Below are 9170 nucleotides of genomic sequence, written 5' to 3'. Positions count from 1 at the left end.
GACAAAGTAGACTTTAAAACAAAGTGTATAACAGGAGACAAAGAAAGGCATTATATAATGATAAAGGGATCAACACAAGAAGAGGATATAACATTTGTTTACATATATGCACCTAACATAACATAGGAGCAACTAAATATACAAAGCAGATATTAACAGACATAAAGGGAGAAATCTACAATAATAGTACGGGACTTTAACACCCCACTTACATCAATGGACAGATCATCCAGACAAAAAATCAGTATGGAAACAGTGGTCTTAAATGACACATTAGACCAGTTGGACTTAATAGACATACATGTGACATTCCATCCCAAACAAGCAGAATACACATTCTTTTCAAGTGCACGTACAGGATACATCACTTGCTAGGCCACAAAACAAGTCTCAACAAATTTAAGAGGACAGAAATTATATCAAGCATTTTTCCCAGCCACAATGGTATGAAACTAGAAATCAATTATAGGAAGAAAAATGGGAAAAAGACAAACACATGGACACTAAACAATATGACACAAAAAACCAATGGGTCAATGAAGAAATCAAAGAGGAAATCATAAAAATCCTCAGGACAAATGAAAATAAAAACACATTTCTCAAATCTATGAGATCCAGCAAAAGCAGTTCTAACAGGAGGTTTATAATGATATAGGTACCTCAGGAAACAAGAAAAATCTCAGATAAACAACCCTAACATACCTAAAGTAAAAGAAGAACACACAAAGCCCAAAGTCAGCAAAAGGAAGGAAATAAAAATGATCAGAGTGGAAATAAATAAAATAAAGACAAAAAACCAAAAACAATAGAAAAGATCAATGAAACCAAGAGATGTTTTTTTGAAAAGATAAGCAATTGATAAGCCTTTAGCCAGGCATCAAGGAAAAAAAGGTAGAGGACTGAAATAAACAAAATAAGAAATAAAAGAAAAATTACAACTGTTATCACAGAGTTTAAAAAATCATAAGAGAATACTACAAAAAGTACATGCCAACAAACTGAACAACCTAGAAGAAACAGATGAATTTCTAGAAACATACAATTTTCCAAGACTGGGTCAGAAAGAAATAGACAATTGGGACAGACCAATCACTAACAGTGAAATTAAATTAGTAATTTTTAAAACTCCCAACAAACAGAAGTTCAGGACTGGACAGCTTCACAGGTAAATTCTACCAAACATTTAAAGAAGACCTAATATCTATTCTTCTCAAACTATTCCAAAAAGTTGAGGATGAGGGAACACTCCCAAATTCATTCTATGAGGCCACCATTACGCTGAAACAAAAACCAGACAAAAATACTACAAAAAAAGAGAAAATTACAGGTCAATATTTCTGATGAATATACATGGAAAAATCTTCAGTGAAATATTAGCAAACTTAATTCAACAGTGTATAAAAAGGATCATACACCATGATCAAATGAGATTTATTCCAGGGATGCAAAGATGTTTCAATATGTGCTAATCAATCAGTGTGATACACCACATTGACAAAAGATAGGATAAAGATCAATAGATGCAGGTCTGAGATCTTTCCCATTGGCTTCATCTATGTTGACCTGTAACTATACCTACTTGTTTTAAACTGATATTCATTTAAGTTCAAACACATTCTAAAAGATCTAATAGATTATCTCAATAGATGCAGACAAAGCATTTGACAAAACTCAGCATCCATTCATGATAAAAACTCATCAAAGTTGGTATAGAGGGACCATATGTCAATATAATAAAGGCCATTTATGACACATCTATGCTCATACCATACTCTACGGTGAAAAGCAGAAAGCTTTTCCTCTAAAATCAGGAGGAAAGCAAGGATGCCCCCTCTCACCACTCCTATTTAACATAGCATTGGAAGTCCTAGCCATAACAATCAGATTTTTTAAAAAGAAATAAAATGCATCCAAATTGGAGGGAAGAAGTAAAACTGTCACTATCTGCAGATGATATGATAACTATATATAGAAAACCCTAAAGTCTCCACTAAAAACTATTAGAACTGGGCTTCCCTGGTGGCATAGTGGTTGAGAATCCGCCTGCTGATGCAGGGGACGCGGGTTCATGCCCCGGTCCGGGAAGGTCCCACATGCCGCGGAGTGGCTGGTCCCGTGAGCCATGCCTGCTGAGCCTGCACGTCCGGAGCCTGTGCTCCGTGACTGGAGAGGCCACAACAGTGAGAGGCCCGCGTACTGCAAAAAACAACAACAACAACAAAAAAAACTATGAGAACAAATCAATGAAATCATTAAAGCTGCAGGATACAAGATTAATATACAGAAATTTGTTGCCTTTTGATTTCTCCGTCAACTCTGAATGAGAGCCTTGCTGGGTAGAGTATTCTTGGTTGTAGGTTTTTCCCTTTCATCACTTTAAATATATTTGCCACTCCCTTCTGGCATGCAGTTTCTGCTGGAAAATCAGCTGATGGCCTTATGGGAGTTCCCTTGCATTTTATTTGTTGCCTTTCCCTTGCTGCTTTTTAAAAAAATATTTATTTATTTGGTTGCACCAGGTCTTAGTTGCAGCTGGTGGGCTCCTTAGTTGCAGCTCACCAGCTCCTTAGTTGTGGCATGGGAACTCTTAGTTGTGGCATGCATGTGGGATCTAGTTCCCTGACCAGGGATCAAACCCAGGCCTCCTGCACTGGGAGCGCAGAGTCTGATCCACTGTGCCACCAGGGAAGTCCCTTCCCTTGCTGCTTTTAATATTCTCTCTTTATCTTTAATTTTTGTCATTTTAGTTACAGTGTGTCTTGGTGTGTTCCTCCTTGGGTTAATCCTGTATGGGACTCTCTGCATTTCCTGGACTTAGATGAGTGTTTCCTTTCCCAGGTTAGGGAGGTTTTTAGCTATTATCTCTCCAAATATATTTTTCGGGCCCTTTCTCTCTCTTTTCTCCTTCTGGAACCCCTATAATGTAAATATTAGTGTGCTTGATGTTGTTCCAGAGGTCCCTTAAAATGTCCTAATTTCTTTCCATTCTTTTTTCTGTTCAGTGGTAGTGATTTCCACTACTCTGCCTTCCAGCTCACTGCTCCATTCTTCTGGATCATTTGTCTACTATTGATTCCTTCTAGTGTGTTTTTCATTTCAGTTATTGTATTCTTCATCTCTGTTTGGTTGTTCTTTTTATTTTCTAACTCTTTGTTAAAATCTTCTAACTTCTTGGTCTGTGTATCCATTCTCCTCCTGAGTTCTCTGATCTTCTTTCTGATCATTACTCTGAACTCTTTCTTGGGTAGATTGCCTATCTCCTCTTCACTTAGTTCTTTTTCTGTGGTTTTATCCTTTTCCTTCATCTGGAACACATTCCTCTGCTGCCTCATTTTTTCTAAGTTGCTATTTGTATTTTTATGTATGTGGTAGGTTAGTTGCGTTTCTTGACCTTGGAGAAGTGGCCCTCTGCAGTAAGTGTCCTGTGCATCCCAGCAGTGCACACCCCTGTCATCACCCAAGCTATATACTCTAGGGGTTCCCCTTAAGAGGGCTGCATGGGTCCTTCTGTTGTGGTATGTTGACTACGTGCATTGTCTGATAGGGTTGGTTGGCCCCTAGTCTGGTTGGTTGCCAGGCTCTGAATTGTACTGATGCTGCTGGCTGCTGTTTAGCAGTGCCTGTTCATGAGGTGACTGGTTGCAGAATCCTAGGGGGCCCGGGACTAGAGTGAAGTTTCTAATTCCCTCAGTCCTGTGGGGCTCCTGCAGTAAAGCCCCACTGGCCTTCAAAACTAAATGCTCTGGGGGCTTGTCTTCCCAGTGCCAGATCCCTGAGCTGGGAGCCTGATGTGGGGCTCAGAACTCTCGTGCCTGTGGGAGAACCTGTGCAATATAATTATTCTCCAGTTTGTGGGTCACCCACCCAGGGGGTATGGGATTTGATTATATTGTGAGTCTGCCCCTCCTATCCATCTTGTTGTGGTTCCTTCTTTATGTTTAGTTGCAGAAAATCTTTTCTGGTAGGTTCCAGTCTTCTTCATCAATGGTTGCTCTGCAGATAGTTGCGATTTTTGTGTGCTCATGAGAGGAAGTGAGCTCAGGGTCTTTCTACTCTTCCATCTTGGATGCTCTCCCCATACTATTTTATAAGCTACTTTTTTCTCTTAATATTTTGTAGACATTAAATATCTTTTTACAACACAGTTTTCAATGATGTACTAAAATTCCATGGAGCATACCCTAGTAGTGATGAGCACACCTATCACCCAGATCTTGGTTTCTAACACCATTCTCCAATAAAGGAACCAGAGATTCTTGGATAAATGGCTGATTCTAGGATCATAGCAGGAAATGTATAAGAGGAGCCTGGAGCATCTTATCATGCCAGAAAGTAAGAGAATACTAAAGAGCAAGAGAGAGAAAGAAAGAAAGAGAGAAAGGGAGGGAGGGAGGGAGGAAGGAAGGAAGGAAGGAAGCAAGGAAGGAAGGGACGGAGGGAGGAAAAATGAAAGAAAGAGAAAAGGAAGGAAAGAGAAAAAGAAAGAAAGAGAAAAGGAAAAAGGAAAGGAAAGAAAATAAAAAGAAGCTCACAATGTGGGGATATGCCAAAGGGTACAGGAGCCAGCTGAAGGAGCTCCCAATGGCCAAAGCTGAGAGAGTTTGAGGAACAAAATAAATATGGTATTCCATTATAACCATATATATGTGTGTGTATATATATATAATGCATAAATCTATGCTGATAAAAATAAATCAAGTGGATAAATAAATAAATGTGGGAGAAGAGAAAAATCTCCTGTGCCGAAGAATCCTAATAATTTATATAGATATTCTGCCCTCAAAGAGGTGGAACATAACTACCTACTCCTTAAGTGTGGGTCACACATTGTGATTTTCTTTCAAAGAGGACAGTATAAAAAGAGAGCAAAAAAAAATAAAAATGATGTGATTAAGGTCAACACCAACAGTGCTAAGTCAGGGTGATAGTGTGTACTCCTGTAATGATGTAATGAGACCAACACATTACCTCTGTGTTCTTGCTCCCAAAAACACATAAGACCAAGCAGCACAGTGAGCAAAACATCAGACAAATCCAAATTGTGAGCATTCTACAACATACTTGACTAGTACTTCTCAAAATTCTCAAGGTCATCGAAAACAAGGAAAGTCTGAGAAATGGTCACAGCCAAGAACAGCTTAAGGAGACATGATGATAAAAAGTAATGTGGTGTCCCAACTGGGATTCTACTTCTAATAGGACATTAGGTAAAAACTATGGAAATGTATAAAGCATGGGCCTTAGTTAATAATAATTTATCAGTATTGTTTCATTAATTGTGAGAAATGTACCGTAAAATGTCAGATGATCATAGGAACTGGGTGTGGGATATACAGGAACTCTGTACTAGCTTCACAGTGACTCTGTAAGTCTAACCGTTTTAAATTTTATTTGAAAATATTTTTAAAATGACACAAAAATGCATCATATTTAATTTAATTTATTATGATTGGTCATTTAAGTAGTTTCTAAATTTTTGTTTTTGAACACATTTATGATGAACGTCCTTATGATTAAATCTTTGCACCCATACATTGTAATTTTCTTTAGAATAAGTTTATAGAAGTGAAGTCGGGGGATAACAGGTGTGCATATTATAATAGTATTAAGGATTTTGGTACAAGATACATAACCAGGCACTTTCAACTGTAGACTAAATGAACTCCAAATAACAGTCATGATGAGAGATGGTCAGATTTGGAAAGGACTGTTGTTAGATATTTTTCCTGTCCAAGCCAGTCACATCAAATGCTAGATGTTCAGGGTTTTTCTTGCTTGGCTGTGTGCAGCTTTACAACAGATAAATGAGCCTGTTAAGGTACCAGCCTGTATCCTAATACTACACTTCCTCATGTTGAGTTTGACCAGCCCAGTATAAAAAAACGAAAGTAGAAAAAGAAATGCTGATCTCCAGATATCCAGAGGACATGAACAGAGCCTTTCTGGACTTTATCAGGCAGTCAGACTAAGAGGAATATTGTAGATCTGTGGTTCTCAAACTGCGGCCTCTGGAACCAGCGGCATCAGCATCACCTGGAAATGTGTTAGAAATGCAAATTCTTGGGCCCCACCCTCACTCTACTGAGGCAATATATAGGGTTTTTTTGAGAAGTATATACACTTAAAATTTGTTAACATCTTTATCAAGATGTAATTCACACTGTATGACAGACTCTAGGTCCATCCACCTCACTACAAATAACTCAATTTCATTTATTTTTTATGGCTGAGTAATATTCCATTGTATATATGTGCCACATCTTCTTTACCCATTCATCTGTTGATGGACACTTAGGTTGCTTCCATGTCCTGGCTATTGTAAATGTGAAGTAAGTCAGAAAGAGAAAAACAAATACTGTATGCTAACGCATATGTATGTAATCTAAAAAAAAAAAATGGTACTGATGAACCTAGTGGCAGGGCAGGAATAAAGACATAGACATAGAGAATGGACTTGAGGACACAGGTGGGGGAGGTAGGAGCTGGACCGAAGTGAGAGTAGCATCGACATATATACACTACCAGATATAAGATAGATAGTGGGAAGCAGTGGCATAGCACAGGAGATCCGCTCAGTGCTTTGTGACCACCTAGAGGGGTGGGATAGGGAGGATGGGAGGGAGGCTCAAAAGGGAGGGAATATGGGGATATATGTATGCATATGGCTGATTCACTTTGTTGTAAAACAGAAACTAACACACCACTGTGAAGCAATTATACTCCAATAAAGATGTATATATATAAAAAAAAGATATAGGGCTTCCCTGGTGGCGCAGTGGTTGAGAGTCCGCCTGCCGATGCAGGGGACACGGGTTCGTGCCCCGGTCCGGGAAGATCCCACATGCCGCAGAGCGGCTGGGCCTGTGAGCCATGGCCGCTGAGCCTGCACATCCGGAGACTGTGCTCTGCAACGGGAGATGCCACAGCAGTGAGAGACCTGCGTACCGCCAAAAAAAAGATATAATTCACACAACATACAATTAACTGATTTAAAGTATACATTTCAACATTTTTTAGTATATACACAGATTTGTGCCACCATCACCACAATCAATTTTAAAACATTTTCATAACCTCAGAAAGAAATCTTAGATACTTTAGCTATAATCTCCTATCAACCTAGTTGCACACAACCACTAATCTACTTTCTGTCTTTAGAGATTTGCCTATTTGTATAAATGGAAACATACAATATGTAGCCTTTTGTGTCTGGCTTATTTCACTTAGCATGTTTTCAAGGTCCATCCATGTTGTAGCATGTATCAGTACTTCATTCTTTCTTATGGCCAAATAATATTCCGTGATATGGATATAACACATTTTGTTTATCTGTTCATGAGTTAATGGACATTTGGGTTATTTCCACCTTTTGGCTGTTATGTGTAGTGCTGCCATGAACATTCCTGAGCAATATGTGTTTTCGCAAGCCCTTCAGGTGATTCCAGTGCATGCTAGCTTTTGAGAACCACTACCGTAGTTGGGGGGGGGGGCGCGGACAAGAACTAATAGAAGACAGTTATTTTTCATAAACAGAGAGCACCATTTATCCTTTAGGTCATAAGTCAAGGTGGAAAAAGAGGAACCTAGGCAGTGGGATCCAGTGATGTGTACCCACGCACTGATGCTGAGATGCAGAGAAGGTGAAGCTGAGATGGCTGAAGGAAAGGAAGCCCTGGTTATAATGGAATTGCTCACTTTTGACCACTAGGCCTCTCCTCCCTACTTTACCAGCGTGTCATTGTGTTCTGAAGGTCACCCGGGTCTCTTGAGTGTTGAAGCTTCTCTTCACAAGGAATGGTTCATTGGCACCTTGAGTTTCAACAGTTCTTGAAATCTTACAAAGTTTTTCTCTCTACGCTCTCTTTACCTTCACACTGTCAGGTCAGCCAAGTAAGTCCATTTTACAGATAAGGCCACTGAGGCATAGGGAGAGGAAATGACCTGCCTGAAATCATAGAGCAGTATTGATAAAATGGGGATCAGCCTCAGTTCACCTACCCTCTGTTCACTCCAACAGTGGCTATCAACCCTACCTACACATTAAAATCACTGGAGGGTCTTTTTTTAAAAACACTGGTATTCAGGCTCCACACTCAGAGATTTGATTTCATTGCTCTGAGGTGGGACTCAGGCACTGATATATATATATATATATATATTTTTTTGGGGGCGGTATGCGGGCCTCTCACTGTTGTGGCCTCTCCCGTTGCGGAGCACAGGCTCTGGACGCGCAGGCTCAGCGGCCATGGCTCACGGGCCTAGCAGCTCCGCGGCATGTGGGATTTTCCCGGACCGGGTCACGAACCCGCGTCCCCTGCATCAGCAGGCGGACTCTCAACCGCTGCGCCGCCAGGGAAGCCCGGCACTGATATTTTTTAAAGGCTTCCTGGGAGATTTTTTTTCTAATTCTTTTTTTCCTCTTTTTTTTTTTGCCTTTCCTTTTGAAATGACTTTAGAGTTACAAAAAAGATGTAAGATAGTACAAAGAAGCCCCATATATCCTTCCCTCAGCTTTCCCAAATGTTAATGTCTTACATAACTACCATGTAATTATCAAAGCCAGATATTAACATTGGAACAATACTATTCAGTAAGCTACAGACCTTAATCAAATTTCATCAATTGTAATTTTGGATATTTTGAGTTGCTCCATCTCCTTAGTGACCTTTAATCTTTTCCAGGTGATTGTAATGTGCATCCAAGGTGAGAACTGCTGTGTGGACTGTGGAGCCCTGAAGTTAGTTTTCTATGTGCAGACTTAATCGGCTGTATGTTGCACTTCCTCCCATTCTCTGACATGTAAGAGCTGTGTCTGAAAACCCAGTGTATTTCTAAGCTATTGTTATGCTGCTGATGGGATGAATCATTTGAAGATTTCTGACTATTTTTTTGAAGCATCAGTTGTTCTATCTGCCAGGAGGAGAAATGAGGCTAATTGTATTCGTAGCAAGGTTATTGGCACCCAGGTGAAAATAGAAAATGGTGCATTGGAGAAGGGAGAGTTAAAGAACTTTTCAATATTAACTCACAACTCAGTGATCTAGATCTTTGCTGAAGAGAATGGCATTCTCTGGATGTAAATGTCTTGAATGCAATTTAGATTTTAATTAGAGATGTGCTGGAACTTAATGTAGAAATATTTATATAGTGAGGCCAAAGATGCTAAACTG

This window comes from Leucopleurus acutus (assembly GCF_964270905.1).
Source record: "Leucopleurus acutus genome assembly, chromosome: 8".
Classification (NCBI taxonomy): Eukaryota; Metazoa; Chordata; class Mammalia; order Artiodactyla; family Delphinidae; genus Leucopleurus; species Leucopleurus acutus.
This window is presented reverse-complemented; position numbering follows the sequence as displayed.